The sequence below is a fragment of the Typopeltis vanoorti genome, chromosome 9 (assembly GCF_054136105.1).
Source record: "Typopeltis vanoorti isolate ZY-2024b chromosome 9, IOZ_Tvanoo_1.0, whole genome shotgun sequence".
In the NCBI taxonomy this organism is placed as follows: domain Eukaryota; kingdom Metazoa; phylum Arthropoda; class Arachnida; order Uropygi; family Thelyphonidae; genus Typopeltis; species Typopeltis vanoorti.
Genome location: NC_143557.1, coordinates 14,386,892 through 14,403,612, shown reverse-complemented (window position 1 = coordinate 14,403,612; position 16,721 = coordinate 14,386,892). Strand labels below are relative to the sequence as shown.

The following is a 16,721-nucleotide window of genomic DNA, read 5'->3' as shown; positions in this document are numbered from 1 at the left end:
CATAATAGTAATATAAGTAAAATGCTTATACTAAATAAAAAGCGACCAATGAAATGGATCGTCGCCGAAAACTGTAATCACAGTTAATTTCCTGTAATTGTCAGTTTTTATGGCTTACAAATCAATTTAAGTTGCATTATTCGAAAAGAATATTAAAAATTATAATTGCTTAGCATAATATTTATAATTTTATCTTTTCATTAAAATACGTGACGTTGGGCTGTCCCTACAAGTACAATACAAGACAGCAAAATTCAACTTAAAATACGGGATGTCTGGCAAGCCTAAACTAATTGCATGTTTATTAGTTAGAGTTATTTCCAAATAACTATTCCACAAGGAACTATGTTGCATAAATTAGAGCAAATGGGTATGGATCCGAAGATGGTGATTTGGATTAAAGGATGGCTGGTGGATAGATATCAAACAGTGGTTTACGGACGAGCTGAGTCCAGGAAAATGCAAGTGACTAGTGGTATACCTCAAGGCTCAGTGCTTGGTCCTCTATTGTTTAATTTGTATATCAATGATATTGGAAATACTTTGAATGGAAATATCCACTTGTTTGCTGATGATGCAAAATTGGGAAGAGCGATAATTATCGCTCTTCCCAATTTTGCATCATCAATTGATTATAATCAATTCAAATGATGTAAATATGTTACAGGATGACTTGAATAGGCTGACGGTATGGACTAAAGTAAATGGCTGTCAGTTCAACGTGGCTAAGTGTAAGGTGATGCACTTCGGGAGGATGACATCACATGCTCTTTTCTATATTAATGGAACTAAACTGCAAGAAGTTGATGAGACAAGAGACTTGGGAGTTATTGTGGACAGAGAACTTAAGTTTAAAGGGCATATTGCAAAGATTGCCAAAACATCACATCAAAATACATGGTTGTTGAGGAACACAGTAACAAGCAGGGATAGGGAGGTTATTGTTCCACTCTAATAAGGCATTAATAAGGCCGCATTTGGACTATTGTGCACAGATCTGGTCGCCTGGATTTCTTGGTGATGGGGAATTGGTGGAGAGGATTCAGAGGTGAGTTACAGAGATTGTTGCAGGTCCGTGGGATGTTCCCCTATGAAAATAGATTGATGATCTGTGGGCTCTAAAAATTAGCTGATTGATGTAGGAGAGGAGATATGATTGAGCTATTTAAATTGTTAAAGGGATTTTACAGTATTGATACGGATGATATTTTTAAGACCAGTGCAGGAAGTGAGAGAACGAGGGGCCATCCCTGGAGATTGTGTAAGAGTGTAGTTAACAAGGTTGTTAGGACTAGATTTTTTACTTGGAGGGTTGTGAATGGGTGGAATGCTTTGCCAGAGGTGGTTGTGAATGCTTCAACTGTGAATGAATTTAAGGAGAAGTATGACAGGTATTGTGTATATAATGGTTAGTGTGTCCATGTCGGATCTCCCGCGAAGAGTCTTTTGACTCCATGGAGACACCGTTAAAATAATAATAATAATAATAATAATAATAATAATAATAATAATAATAATAATAATAATAATAATAATAATAACTATTCTGATGCTCTCGTTAACTACTGCTGAAGTAATTAGACGCTTTCTAGCTGCATTTACCTCTAAATGCTTATTCTTATCTTACTGTAAAAAAAAAAGTACGATTAATTTCGCATGTTTTACTTGCATTTACAGAATGCAAGTAGTGAACGTATTAAAAAACCAAAGTAGAAACGAAATTTCTAACATACGGAACTAATTGTATGCTCCACATTTTCCATGAAGCTGAGATTTCAACCTTCGGTGCTTGTTATGTTTATACGTTCGTAGTAACACATGATGCAACTAAGGTAGTGTCACGTTTAGAGGGCTGTAAAACCTGGTAAAATCTCACATATGAAAACACCGTTTTTGTTTTTAATTTTACATCTTTTCCATGAATTTACGAACGGTAAAATGTTGCTTGCTGCTTAGGGACGGTCCAAACAACGATTCTGGTCTTCGGAGTTGTGTAGCCTTGGCATATAATAGTATGCAGTGCATATTATTTTGTTACTTTGGATTCTTATTTTCATGTTATTTATTTTGTGTCTTTATGTTTATATAGATATATGATTATGATTTCTTCCTTACATATTAATTGAACAGTAGCAGTAATAGACTCCTTCATAAAGGAGGTGATCGAACTCAAGAATCAAACTATAGGCCTATCGACAAAGCGTGAGAAAGATTGTCTCGAATCTAAATTCCGATATTAGCATGTCATGCAATTTTTTACCTTTCAGTGAGAATAGCGCAACTTACTAAAATTGGGGCTCGTTTCAGGTTTGGGAATTAATCCATTTCGAAAATCGGACTCTTTCCCTTCAAACGGCTGGTTCTTTAACATGGTAGCCTATGGGAGACCGCAGCGGACGTATTAATGCGTGAGCGGGCACCTCGTCTTCGTTCGTCACCGGAAGGGGGGATGGAGGGGAAGTTACATAACATTGACGTCACAGTGACGCTCGTATCTCTCTCTCCGTCGGAGACTAGCATAGCGGCGTGGTCTCCCTATATGCCTCTGGTTACGAACGGTTGCTTGCATGTTTAAGCGGCATGTTCGCTTATGTGCCTCTGCTTACGATTGGGCGCTTGCGTGCATATCGGCCGAGCACACGCGGCATGTTTGCTTTTTACTGTATATGTCACCATACGCGGCCAGGGAGAAAAAAGCTTGACGCACTGGTGATTTTCGTTTCGGAAAAATAAATAAAAGCACATTGCATCGCTGCTAATAAGATATTTGAAGTAGTCATGTCGATTGTGTTAGTGAGGGGGGGGGGGAATCAGCTAACGCCTTTTATTCCCTCATATAGGGAAGAATTAATATTAATATACCATAAGTAAAATATTATGTGATCTGAGAAAAACATTTCACTACATGCTAATGTCTTATTGTAAATCTTCTAATTACTGATCTGAAGGAGAGTGGGCGGGACGGGGGTTGTTATATGTCATCCATACATCCTTAACTACTTCAATGGACCTGAGAAGTCAAAACGTGTAGTGTGCTCTTTGAAACTGTCTTCGCTGCTATATGGCTTTGAAGAAAGTGTTTTAAGATGAAAAGTCCAATATTATTATAAAAACCTCCATGGAGTCAAAGACTCATCGTGGGAAGTCCACAGTTATACACACAGTTTATCATACTGTGCCTTAAATATATTCACTGTCTCTGCACACACCACACTCTCGGGCAAAGCATTCCAACCACTCTCCATGCAAAAAACCTGCTCCTCACTCCCTTGCTCACACCCTCCTTATACAGCTTCCAGGAATGACCTCTTGTTCTCCTGCTATCCTCACCCATTCTGTGCAAAACCTCCCCGACGTTAATCTGGTAATAACCACTTAACAGCTTATATGTCTCAATCATATCCCCCCCCTCCTCCTTCTATCCACCAATTTCTGCAAATTGCATTTTGTCAATCTGTCTTCATACTCTACATTCCAGAGACCAGAAACCACCTTAGTCAATTGCCTCTGAACTTTTTCCAATGCAATTTCATCTTTTTGAAAACCAGGTGACCAGATCTGTGCACAGTAATCCATATGTGGCCTGATCAAAGCCTTATACAAAGGAACCATAACATTCTTACTTCTACAAGTCAATGTCCTCCACATCATTTCCATTATCCACTGTGTTGTCTTCACTATTTTAGTAACATGTCCCCGAAATTCTAGGTCCTTGTCTACAATCACTCCCAGATCTCTCATTTCCTCTACCTCTTCCAAGATATTCGCACCGATTGTGTACTTTACATCCCATCTCTGCTTCCCAAATTTCAAAACCTTACACTTTGAGACATTGAATTGACATCCCCACTTATTTACCCATTCAGACAGTGTATTCAAGTCCTCTTGCAAAGCTACAGCATCCACATTACTCCTGATAGCTCTGCCCAACTTTGCATCATCTGCAAACAACTGCACATCACCATTCAGACCTCTCCAGATATCATTTACATACAAATTAAACAGCAATGGACCCAAAACAGACCCTTAAGGTACACCACTAGTAACTTTCCTCTTCTGGGATATCGCTCCTCCATAAACAACTCGCTGATACCTATCAGACAACCAATCTCCAATCCAGTGAACCAATCTACTGTTCAGCCCCATCCGTTCCAATTTAATTAGCAGCTTGTCATGTGGCAATTTATCAAACGCCTTTGCAAAATCTAAATATACCACTGTATATGCAATACCCTAATCCAACGCATTTGTCACTTTATTATAAAAAGTAAGCAGGTTGCTAAAGCACGATTTTCCTTTAGTAAATCCATGCTGGCCACCAAAGAGTATTTTTCTGTTGTCAACCCAATTCTGAACTTTATTCCTAACTAACTTCTCTAATACCTTGACCACAACTCCAGACACACACAGACTGGTCTATAATTCAAAGCCTTACTCTTATCACCTCCCTTATGAATTGGAACAATTTTACCCTCTTTCCACTCTTTTGGAACTTGACCCTGTGAGAGACTCATGTTGAAAAGATATACAAAATCTGTTGTTAACTCTTTGGCACATTCCCTCAAGACACGTGGTGAAACAGCATCAAGTCCCACAGTCTTATTTACATCAAGTCTATTCAATTCCTCATATACCTCCTGTTCGCTTACTAACAGTTCCTCCTCCTCCTCTCCCACTGCTTTCAAGTTCTGTATGATGTCACATTCGCAAGAATGAAATACCTTTAGAAATTGCTCACTAAATATCTCAACTATATCCTCTGCAGCGGTTATCATTCCTCCGTTTTCACCAATCAATCCCATTCTACCATAATCATTCTTTCTTCTACTTGCGACATATCGAAAAAACTCCTTAGGATTTTTTTTGGCCGCTTTAGCTAACTGCTGCTCATACTGCATTTTTGCTACCCTTATCAAGCTAGTCACCTTCCTCGCCTGCTCTTTGTACTTCTCATGCAACTGGTTGTTATATATACTCATTTTGTGTTTCTTCCATAATACCTTCTTCTTCCATATTGCATACCTTATCTTTTGATTCATCCATTTTACACCCACTCTGTTTACCCTCTTGACCCTTGGAATACACTCTGATATTGCCTCCACCAAATAGTTCTTGAGTATGGCCCAAGCAGCATTGATATCCTTTCCATCCAGTTCCTCTTTCCAATTTATTATCGCAAGCTGTTTCCTGAGCTTTTCGTAATTACCAGTCTTATAATTCCACATATATCCCTTTCTAACAGACGTCCTCGAATGACTGTTCACCCTGCACATGATCACCTCGTGGTCACTCTCACCAACTGGTGGAAGATTTGACACCTCATTTATAATAACATCATCTGATGAGTGATCAAATCCAATACTCTTGATCCTCGTGTACCCTCCGTTACGTGCTGCCTAAGGTAATTATCTTTCAAAAACTCCAAAAATTCATTTTCTTTACCCCCAGATGCAGTCTCTTGCTTCCAGTCTATATTACCATAATTAAAGTCACCCATAATGATAACTCGTTTCTTGCTAGCTAGGCCAATTTGCCTATACATTTCCTTCTCATTACCCTCCATATTACCAGGTCTATAGCAACACCCAACTAAATATTTCCTCCTGTTAACTTCTACCTCACACCATACGGCCTCGAAACCGTGACCACTATTTGCACCTTGCAATTCCACCTTAGATGGGCACAACTCATCTGCTACCATAAACAGTACTCCTCCTCCTCCTCCTCCCTTTCTTCCCTGTCTATCTTCACAAAAAATATCATATCCGTTCATCTCTATTCCTGTCAGGATGGCATCGTCATCTAACCATGTCTCACTTATACCAACAATTTTGGGGCGAACAGACTCGAGCAAAGCAACAATTTCGTTCCCCTTATTTCGAATACTTCTAGCATTAGTGAATAAACATAATAAATCATTACTGTTTCTACAAGTCCTAAGAACATCACTCCTGCGATGGGACTCTTCAATACCTTCCCCTGTCACTTCCTCTATATTACCACCAATTCTACAACTTTCTTCACACCTAAACTCTTTCCACCCATCCCAGGCCATCTCAATTTGTGTTTGTCCGCTTACACATTCACTTCTGAATTCAACACCCGCATGTTTCATAAAGTTTCTCTCCGTCCACCCTGACTCCTCCTGTTTCCCTGTTCGTGTTATACCTCCACTCTCTCATTTACTTCATTCATAATACTCACTTCCCCATTTGCAACTGAACAAATACCTCTCCCTACCTTACTTTTTTGCTCTTTCATATCACTTCCCACCACCTCAGATATATTCATTACAGTCAATACTTCTCCTGCCAGTAACAATCTCTCCATCAGACTCACACCAAAACCATTTAAATGCAGCCCATCTTCTTTATACAATTCCATCCATTCCTCAAATTCCTCCCACACATTCACAAAATGCACTCCATTCTCCTCACATAACTGTGCTAACATATCATTCATAATCCTTGCCCACCTCCTCAATTCATCACTATCATACCTTGGCAACACACTGACTACCTTTCCTACCACACTGTTATCTTTTACTCTCCTTAATAATCTCCTTATATCCAATCTGGCATTTTCCTTGTTCCCATCCAAATCATTTGTTCCTACTACAACCACCAACTCTTGTGCTCTCTTACTCCTCATATCCAATGCTTCAATCACTCTCTCCATTCTACCACCAGGAAAACAAACCTTGTGCATCTTCTCATTCACCACACCTCTAATAATGGAATCTCCATAGAGAACCACTCTCGAATCATTCGATATATCTTTCGCATGCTCATCTTTCCTTCTGTTCTTATTCACTCTTCCATGTATGTCTCTAATTCTTTTCATCTCATTTCTCATGCAGTTCATATCTTGCTTCATCATCATCAACTCTGCTTTCATGTCCACATCCAATATATATTCCTGTCTGTCATTTTCATGTAGTTTCATATTATGTCTTTGGATATTTTTGGTCGTGCAGCATCTCCAGCAATCCTCACAATGATGTTCTGGCGAGGATATCCAAGGATAATTAACTGACCCATTTTCCTTCTCTTGAGCAACATTCTGATCCTGTAATGGAAGCTGCTGATCATGTATTTTAGGAATGTTTGGCATAACAGCAGTAGGCCTGGATGTATCCCAAGACATCATCATGGATCTACTGTCTTGATGTGAAGAACTGGCACAAGGTGAAACTGCAGCTCCAGGTAATAAGAGTGAGACACCAGGTTCGATATCTTTTATCATACTTTGTGCAACTTGAAGAGAAGTAGATAATTGAGGTGATACAGAACAAGGAACTAATATTTGGCTATCTGTACTTAGCCCTGATTCTATGTTATTTAAGTGAGTTTCAATTAACTCAACAGTATTAAGAATAGGCATCGTATTCATTACTGGGATTGACAATGACTCTTGGAGCAAACTGTCAAAAAGATGCCAACGCCTGTGATTCCTCAATTTCTATTATTGTATCTTCACTTTGTTGTGATCCTTTTACCGACACTGAACTCTGTATAGATGGAAATGAGTTCTGAGTTAAAACGAATTGACAGCACAAATTTCTAAGCATTTTAGGCCTCTTATATCTAGCTGGTTTACCTCGCAACAACTGGCAAAATTTTTATTCTTATATTGTAAATGAAAATAAATAAACCCTCATGTATTATATTTGCATTTTTTTTTCAGCACATAGCATCTGTGATCGTTATATATATAACGTTATATATATAACGTTATATATATAACGATCGTTATATATATAACGATCACACACAGATCACACACAGATGTGTGATCTGTGTGTGATCGTTATACAGATCACACACAGTAGCATTGAGAGTAATCTAAGATTTTATCCTTTACCTCCAGCTGAGAACATTATTGTCTAGTATTTCGGAGACCAAAGTGTTTCGGAAGAGAAGATTATTGTCTAGTGTTTGTGATGATGAAAATATAAAAATTTATTTCCAGTCACAGTAACATTGTCAGTATTTGAATTTTTTAAGAAACAAACTGACACTCCACTACTGAATATGTTTATTATTATATATTTTATTTTTTTAACTGGGAATAATGTCAACACCCACCCACAAAGAAATTCGCCGAATACAACAATATTCTTATTTTAATAAACGTTAAAATGAAAAAATAGATATTGATTACTGTCTAGTGAAAACTTTCAGTAGAAAATTAGAGTAGTTCTTTATAATTAATGGGAGAGAGAAAGGGTGAGGGTAATTGGAAATGTTCATAATTAACATAAATTCTGAATCAGTCTGTGCAGAATATCGCTCATATATTTTCTCCATATCTACGGAGTTTCATATATATCATCATTCTATATATATACATAGAAGATTGTTATTTTTATATATATATATATATATTCAGGGCTGCATTTACCATTAGGCACATGATGCGCAGGCTGGGGGCCTCACTCTCTATGGGAAAGGGGCACATAGAAAAACCTTACTCCTCACAGAGAACAATAAAAAAAAAAGCATAGTTATAGTTGGGAGGACTAGGGGCCATCCATGGAAACTGGGTGGCCCCTAGTCCAAGAGAGTGTGGTTAGCAAGGGTGTTAGAACTATGTTTTTTAATTGAAGAGTGGTGAACGAGTGAAATAAGTTGCCAGAGTCTGTTGTAGGTGCCATGACTGTCAATGAGTTTACTGTGTGGATGTTGAGTAGTTGTTTAGTGCCTCCCTCGATTAGTCTAAGGACTCCTTGGAGTTGCCCGTAATAATAATAATAATAATAGTTGCAAAATAAAATACTTATTTACGAATATTAAATTCATAATATAAAAACTAGAGGCCGCTGAAAAATTTGTGAGGTCTCCCGCTTCCATTAGAAATACATTGTTTTTTCCTTAGAATATAAAGCTAATAGTAACTGCTGTGTGTATTCCATGAAATTAATGTATGTAAGTGTACCATTTCTTTGCTGGGCGTATATACACATCCAGCAAACCTGGATAGTTATTATTTTTAGTTATTAGTGATTATTTTTTTTAAGTTTAATATGAACTGATATGAAGCAAATACCTAGATAGTAACAACACCAGGGCAACTCAACTCATAGTCCATCTGGTAGTGCAACACATAGTAAGGGTGGAGCAGTCTCCGTTCACTGTTCTTGGTATTTACCCATAATGTGTCGCCCAGCTCCTAGGAGCTGTATTACTGTTTTTCATTATGAGAGGTCACTACCCAGATTGATTTCAACCTTTACTGAGGTCTCACCAGTGAGTAGGTAGACCTAGATATAATACGAAGGTTTTGTAGCGGAACAAAATGGGATGTAATATCACTTATTTTAAGTATCATTTTATATTATAGAGTATGTATATATATATATATATATATGTGTGTGTGTGTGTGTGTGTGTGTGTGTGTGTAGAAGAACGATCACAGACATATTTAATGCACAAATTCCCAATTTCAAATGTAACTATTAAATAAGCACTTCATAGATTAAAATATTAACAATGATGAACATGATATTAACAATATATCATGTTCATCGCTCTGTAAATGCTGCTATACAAATCGCCCACGACAGCTGTTGTATTTACTTGGCCATCTTCATCCACGTGGTGGTTGCCAGCTGTAGGGAATTAGTTGCTGTTCGTGATATTATTATTATTATTATTATTATTATATCGGGCAACTCCGAGGAGTCGACAGACTCATTGAGGGAGGCCTTAACATCATGTCAAGAGCAACTATTCGACATTCACACAGTATCTATCATACCTCGCCTTGAACTCATTCACGGTCATAGCACCCACAACAGACTCTGGCAGCTTATTCCACTCATTCACCACCCTCCAAGTAAAAAACCTAGTTCTAACACTCCTGCTAACCACACTCTTGCCCAGCTTCCATGTATGGCCCCTAGTCCTCCCACCACCAATCCTATTCTCAAAAATATCTTCTGGATTAACCCTATAGAAACCCTTCAGTAATTTGAATGTCTCAATCATATCACCCCTCTTCTGCCTATCAACCAATTTTTGCAACCCACAAATCTTCAACTTGTTCTCATAAGGTTCATTCCACAGACCTGTTATCATCTTGGTCACTCGTCTCTGGATCCTCTCAACCTCCTCCCCATCAAGAAGAAACCCTGGTGCCCATATCTGGGCACAGTAGTCCAGATGGGGTCCTATCAAGGCTCGATATAGAGGAACAATAATTTGTTTGTCTCTGCATGTTAAAGTATTTTTCAGCAACCAAGTGATTTGATGAGCTGTTTTGGCCACTTTTGCAATGTGCCCCCTAAACTTCAATTCCCTATCCACCAACACTCCCAAATCCCTATGTGCGCATTCGTTTTGTAAAAAAATCTAACTTTGTCCTCTCTTACTTAGTATGTGCTGCTTGTATTGGTTATGTTTGGATCTGTATGTATGTATTTAGGAATTGTCCATTGTATGGAAACCGACGCTATTATACAACCCACGACATCCAGCAATCGTATCGAGATTGTCTGCGTATGGCGGATACCATGTTCGGCTGCATTTTCCCGCCAGTGACGGAACCGTAACAGTAGTCAAAAATATGCAGTCATGATAGCGTTTGTGTGGTGATAGCAAACACGAAACGAATACCCAACTGATTTTTACTTAATTTCTGGTATGCTGGTTTTATTTATATTCTCCTCAGTGTTGCTTGTGCTTGTTAAGTGTTATCGACTACTATTCAACCGACAACATTGCATCGTGCATGGGATGTATTTAGTTCCGCCACATATGCCTTTCCAGCGCCCGTAATATTACGAACGATACGTGAGCTTCTCTAACAGGTTTCATCTGTGGTGACATCCAACAAAAATGCTTCTTATTTGTGTGTTCGTTTCAAAATCAGCGGGCGCAATTATTCCACTAGCGAGACGCTATCCTCCTCTACATATCGGTGCGTCATTGTGGTGTCTGCTTGATGAAACATCCGCTTCATCCCCCTTTCGGTGACGTCACTTCCGTTCGCGAACGTGGACGATGCGCCTGCTAACGCATCACGACGTGCACAGCGGTCGCTGATAGACTTCAATGTTAAAAAAGGGACAGTCGGAAAGGAAATAGTCCCTCTTAAAAATTGGATTAATTAAAAAATTATGGATTATCCGTTTTGGCGCTTGGTTGCGCTGTGACATTCCACAGGTAAGGGATTGTAATATATAGGGTGTCATGCTTTTCGGAATTTAGAACATGCTGAACTGCAAAGCAAAAAATAATGACCAACTGAGGAGTATACTGAGTTCAGTGGAATGGGATCGGTTGCTGGATGGAAAGAATATCGACAGTGCATGGGAAGCATTTAAACAATATTTAAATGATGCGATATCAGAATGTGTCACGAGAGTTCGAAGAATAAATAGGGTAGGAGTCAAATGGATGTGTGATCTTATTAAGCAAGAGATTCGTAAGAAATGGACAATGTGGAAGGAATACTGTTTGCATAAGGATGACGTTTGTTATGAACGTTATAAGCAGCAGGCTAGAATAGTCACAACTGTTGTACGGAAAGCAAAGTCTGATTATTAAAAAAACTGGCTCTGAGTGCTAAAGACAACCCACAAGAATTCTATCGATGTGCTGCAAGTAAAAGAAAGAATGAATATGAAAGAATAACTCTTCTTAATCCAGATAGCGTGAGGGTTACAGATGCAGAAGAAGTTTTTCAGTTAATGAGTGCCCATTTCTTTAAAAGCTATCAACCCGGTGAACTCATTAACTAAACGACATGTTCAGCTGAACTGGCCATTCCTTTGACCAGGATATTTAATATGAGTCTCAGAACAGGGAAGATTCTGCAGTAATGGGCGGAATGTATGGTAATTCCATTGCACAAGGGTGGTGTTAAGACCGATATATTCAACTATCGATCAATTAGTATCTCAGGAGTGGTGGTGAAGATTTTGGAAAAATTGTAGGGCCCGCATTCAGAAATGGGTTGACAGTGAATTTCTACTTTGGAATGAACAACATGGGTTAACTAAGGGAAGGTCGTGTTACATGACAACTTGCTCACATTCTATAACAATGTTACTATTGAACTAGACAAGGGGAATGGATACACCATGATTCTTTTGGATTTTGCTAAGGCTTTTGACAGAATACAGCATGGCAGACTGCTGCATAAATTCGAGAAAATGGGTTTGGGTTATGCAATATTAGCATGGATAAGAGGATGGCTGACTGACATATCAAAAAGTGGTATACGGGGGATCTTAGTCTGCAAGGTTTAAGGTAACAAGTGGTGTACCACAAGGATCAGTGCTTGGTTTACTGTTATTCAGTCTGTACATTGATGCTATTGGGAAGGATTTGATAAGTGACATACAGTTATTTGCTGATGATGCAAAGATAGGTAGGGTAATCAGGAATGCTGCTGATATGCAGTCTTTGCAGAATGATTTGAATAGGCTGGATTTGTGGGCATGGGAAAATGGGTGTCAGTTCAATGTCAGTAAATGTAAAGTCATTCACTTCGGCATGATTAGATATCCAATGTCGTATTATATTGGTGGGATTAGGCTAGAAGAAACATGAGGCTAGGGATCTTGAAGTGTTAATGGATAGGAAGTTGAAGTTTAGGGCCATGTGGCAAAGATTGCAAATACAACTGAAAAGATAATTGCAATGCTGAAACGAACGTTCACATGTAAAAATAAGGATATTATTTTGCTTCTTTACAAGGCCTTGATAAGACCTCACTTGGACTATTGTGCACAGGCCTGGTCTCCTGGTTTCTGTTGTGATTCTGATATATTGGAGAGAGTACAAAGGAGAGTTTTAAAAATGATATCAGGATTGTGGAATACTGATTATGAAGACAGATTGAGAATTTGTAGACTGCAGGCACTAGCAAACAGGAGAAAGTGGGGTGATATGATCGAGTCTTAAAAACTTCTGAAAGGGTCATACAGGATTTCAATTGATGGAATTTTTCAATTTATGGACGGTGGGGAAAGAATGAGAGGGCATCCTTGGAAGCTGAGAATGAAGGCCGCCAAGAAGGGTGTGAGGGCTAGATTTTTCTCTCAGAGGGTGGTGCGTGATTGGAGTGGATTGCCATTGGATGTTGTGAGTGCAAGCAGTGTGAATGAATTCGAGAATAAGTATAGCTGGTGTGTGTAGTGTATGCGGCCTCCCTCGATAAGTCTCTGACTATCTGGAGGTCTCTCTTAATAATATTACCACCAAAAGGAACAGCCTTAATTTAGACTGTTGATCATGGTTCCTCTGTAAGGATGATTTAGTTGGAAAGAAAGACTAGAATTTAAATCCATCTAGGATGCAAAGACTTTATAGGCGCTTTTCAGTTGAAAGTGAATTGGCCATTCTAATATGGATTTTTTTTATTATTATTTTTTAAAATTTTTTATGAAATAGGGAATTGGCCCGTTAATCTGTGACTTGTATGTTCTCACAGTTAACAGATATGATAGACACTCCTTATAGCTGTTTGCTTTGGCCATAACTCCAGTCATGTTAATTAATTAAGTAAACCTGTGAATAGAAATTAGAGAAAAATTTATTTTAAAGATTAATTAGTGAAATAAGTCAAAATTAGTGGAATCATTTAAAAAAAAGATGAATATATATATATTTATATATATATATAATCTATATATTTCATATAGAGATTTTCATATATATATATGAAAATCTCTTATGAACATAGGCTTAAGTTATTGTGATATAGTGCTGGAAGATGGGACACCCAGGTTCTAAGACACTGAAATGGTTACTGGGGAAGAGCAGAGAAGAACTTTCAAAGACATTAACAAAAATGATGAGACTGAATCAAAGCCTTCTGGAAGTTCAACTTCTGATAGAGTTAATCTCAGAAAAAGTTGCTTCCACTTTACTGATTTACATAAAAGAGGAACATGGAATTTAAGAAGCATGTATCAAGGAAAACTGGAACTGGTGAAGAAAGAAATGAGAACTCGAATTAAGATATTGGGAATCAGTGAATTGAGACGGACAGAAATGGGTCACTTAAGGGTCAAAGCTGTATAACTGAGAGGAGACCTCCACATAGCCTTTAAAGGAATGCGGAGAACCGACCAGGGCTTCTGACCTAATGTCCAATCCTCACCTTCTCGTGGTGCACCCTGTTGGGTATCTACTTGGATACTGAACGAACGAGGATGGGCTGGCAATTTGGGATTTAGCTGACCAAATTGTATTCTTATTGGTTAAACCAAAATAAAAAATGATGGTACAACATGACAAAATTTCATGCCGGCTGGGGCGTCGCCTGGTTAAACAAGGCCCTCGTTGTTTTTGCCAGGGAACCAGGGCGAACAGCGATAAGTCAGCTACTGGAACAAATCTGAAAACAAACCCCAACTCAACATCACCAGAGTTAAAGATCGGTACTGTCAACATAAGAAGCCTGAATGGCAAAGAAATGGAGCTAGCTGAGGAATTAGATAAGTACCAGATCAACATAATAGGTGTGACTGAAACAAAAAAGACCAAAACTGGTGAGATCTTTCTGAGCAATAAATACAAAATGTTATATTCAGGCAATGACAATCAAGGAAAAGAAGGAGCAAAATACGAGGCTAATCTTCTTGAATGGCAGTCAGTCCCAAGTAGAGTAATGTGGGCAAACAGGAGAATGGGGAACTGGACAATGAGACTTATTTGTGCCTATGGTCCCACAGAAGGTTCTACTAAGGTAGAAGTGGAGGAATTTTTTGAGGCTTTAGAAAAAGCAACCAACACAATGAAAAAGAAAAGTTGGTCCTTGTTGGGGATCTAAATAGCAGAGTAGGAAATGACTGTCAGACATACAAAAATATTTTGGGAAAATTTGGAGAAAAGAGCAAAGCTAATAATAATGGCAAAAACCTGTTGGATTCTTGCTCAGGACATGGACTGGTTATTACTAACACCATGTTCCAACATAAAAATGTGCACAAATTCACATAGAGAGAAGAGACAAGGAATAAGAAAAGCCTCATTGACTATGTTATTGTTGATAGTGAAAACATCTCCCTGGTGCAGGACACCAGAGTGTACAGAGGATTTGAAATTGGAAGTGATCACTATTTAGTCTTGAGCAGGATAAAATTGAATTTCATATTGAAAAGAATAACATGGAAGAAAGTTTTGAAGCGAATAAAAGTTGAGCAGCTCTCAGATGTAGACTAAAATACACACAGATTAATGAAGAAAAAATGAAAGAGTTCGAGAACAGGAATCAAACCTTGGAGATTCAGTGGCAAACTCTGAAGAAAACATTGATTGATTCTGCCAGAGAGGCATGTGGTGAGGTTGTCTATAAGGATAGAAAAATCAGAACTCCATGATGGACACAGGAAATTAAAGAGGCAGTAGAAGAAAAGAAGAAAGCATATCAAAAGTTCCTAGCAAATAAGTCAGCTTGTGCTCTTAAAGGATACAGAGACAAATGTAAGAATGCTAAACACTGTGTAAAACTAGCTAAACAAAAGTCATGGGAGGACTTTGGCCAGAATATAGAAAATAAATATCAAGAAGGTGGCAAAATATTCTGGAGGTTGTTGAAGAAGCTTAGGAATGGAGGAAAATGTGCTGTAAAAGGAGTTAGAGATGATAAAGGTGACATGAAAACTGGAGAAAAAGATATCCTTGAAGTATGGAGTAATTACTTTGAAAAACTACTAAATGAAACAAGCAGTGATGACAGCAAAGTGGTAAAAAACACTGACCAGTCATGCAGTCAGGAATACATATCCATACTTGAAGTAGAAAAAGCCATCAAAGGCTTGAAATGTGGAAAGGCAGCAGGAGTAGACGATATTCGACCAGAAATGCTGAAGTATGGTGGAATAAGAGTCTTACAGTGGCTGCACTGCATAGTTCAGAAAGCCTGAACAGAGGGACAAATTCCCAATGATTGGAGTTGAGCTGTCATAGTACCCATATATAAAAAGATAAATAAAACTGAATGTGAGAATTACAGAGGTATTTCCCTACTGAGTGTTCCTGGCAAGATCTATGCAAGTATACTTGAGAAACTGTTGAGAAGAATTGTGGAAGAAAAGCTTGGTGAAGAACATGCTGGATTCAGGCCAAATAGAGGCTGTCAGGATCAGATCTTCACTTTGCGACAAATAGTCGAGAAAGCATGGGAATATAACAAAGATCTGTATTTAAGTTTTGTCGATTTGGAAAAGGCATATGATAAGGTGCCAAGAGAGAAGCTATTCAATACACTGCAGTTATATGGTGTCAATGGGGCATTATATCAAGCAATACTTAGTCTTTATTTGAGTTGTAAGTCAGCAGTTAGAATTGGAGGAAGTACAGGAAGATGGTTTAATGTTAAATCTGGTGTGAGACAAGGATGTACATTATCCCCTCTGTTATTCATTATCTATATGGATCACATTATGAAGGAAAGTGGTATTAAACATGATATCAAAATTGGAGATGTTAATGTCAGCTCTTTGCTTTATGCGGGTGATGTTATATTTCTAAATAAATCCGCTACAAGTCTCCAAGATTCTCTGACTAAATTGAATAACTGTTGTAATAGATATAGTATGAAGGTCAGCAATAAAAAGACAAAGACAATGAAAATAGGCCGAATTGCTGAAAATGTCAACTGCATTGCAAACGGAGAACCTGTGGAACAAGTAAAACATTTCTGCTACTTAGACACGATTTTTACTGAAGATGGTAAATTAAATACAGAAATAGACAACAGAATCA

At 38.2% G+C, this 16,721-nt stretch overlaps 1 protein-coding gene across 8 annotated transcripts in view; it reads left to right on the top strand.

Moving 5' to 3' along the window:
- Positions 1–1,814: 1,814 nt before the first annotated feature.
- The window catches only part of LOC150102895 (cilia- and flagella-associated protein 184-like), a 423,759-nt gene continuing 408,852 nt past the window's right edge, over positions 1,815–16,721 (top strand). For all 8 annotated transcript variants that reach the window (XR_016548819.1, XM_090397879.1, XM_090397877.1 and 5 more), the window contains exon 1: positions 1,815–2,012. The gene's annotated coding sequence lies outside the window, so the exon portion shown is untranslated. The remainder of the gene's footprint in view (positions 2,013–16,721) is intronic.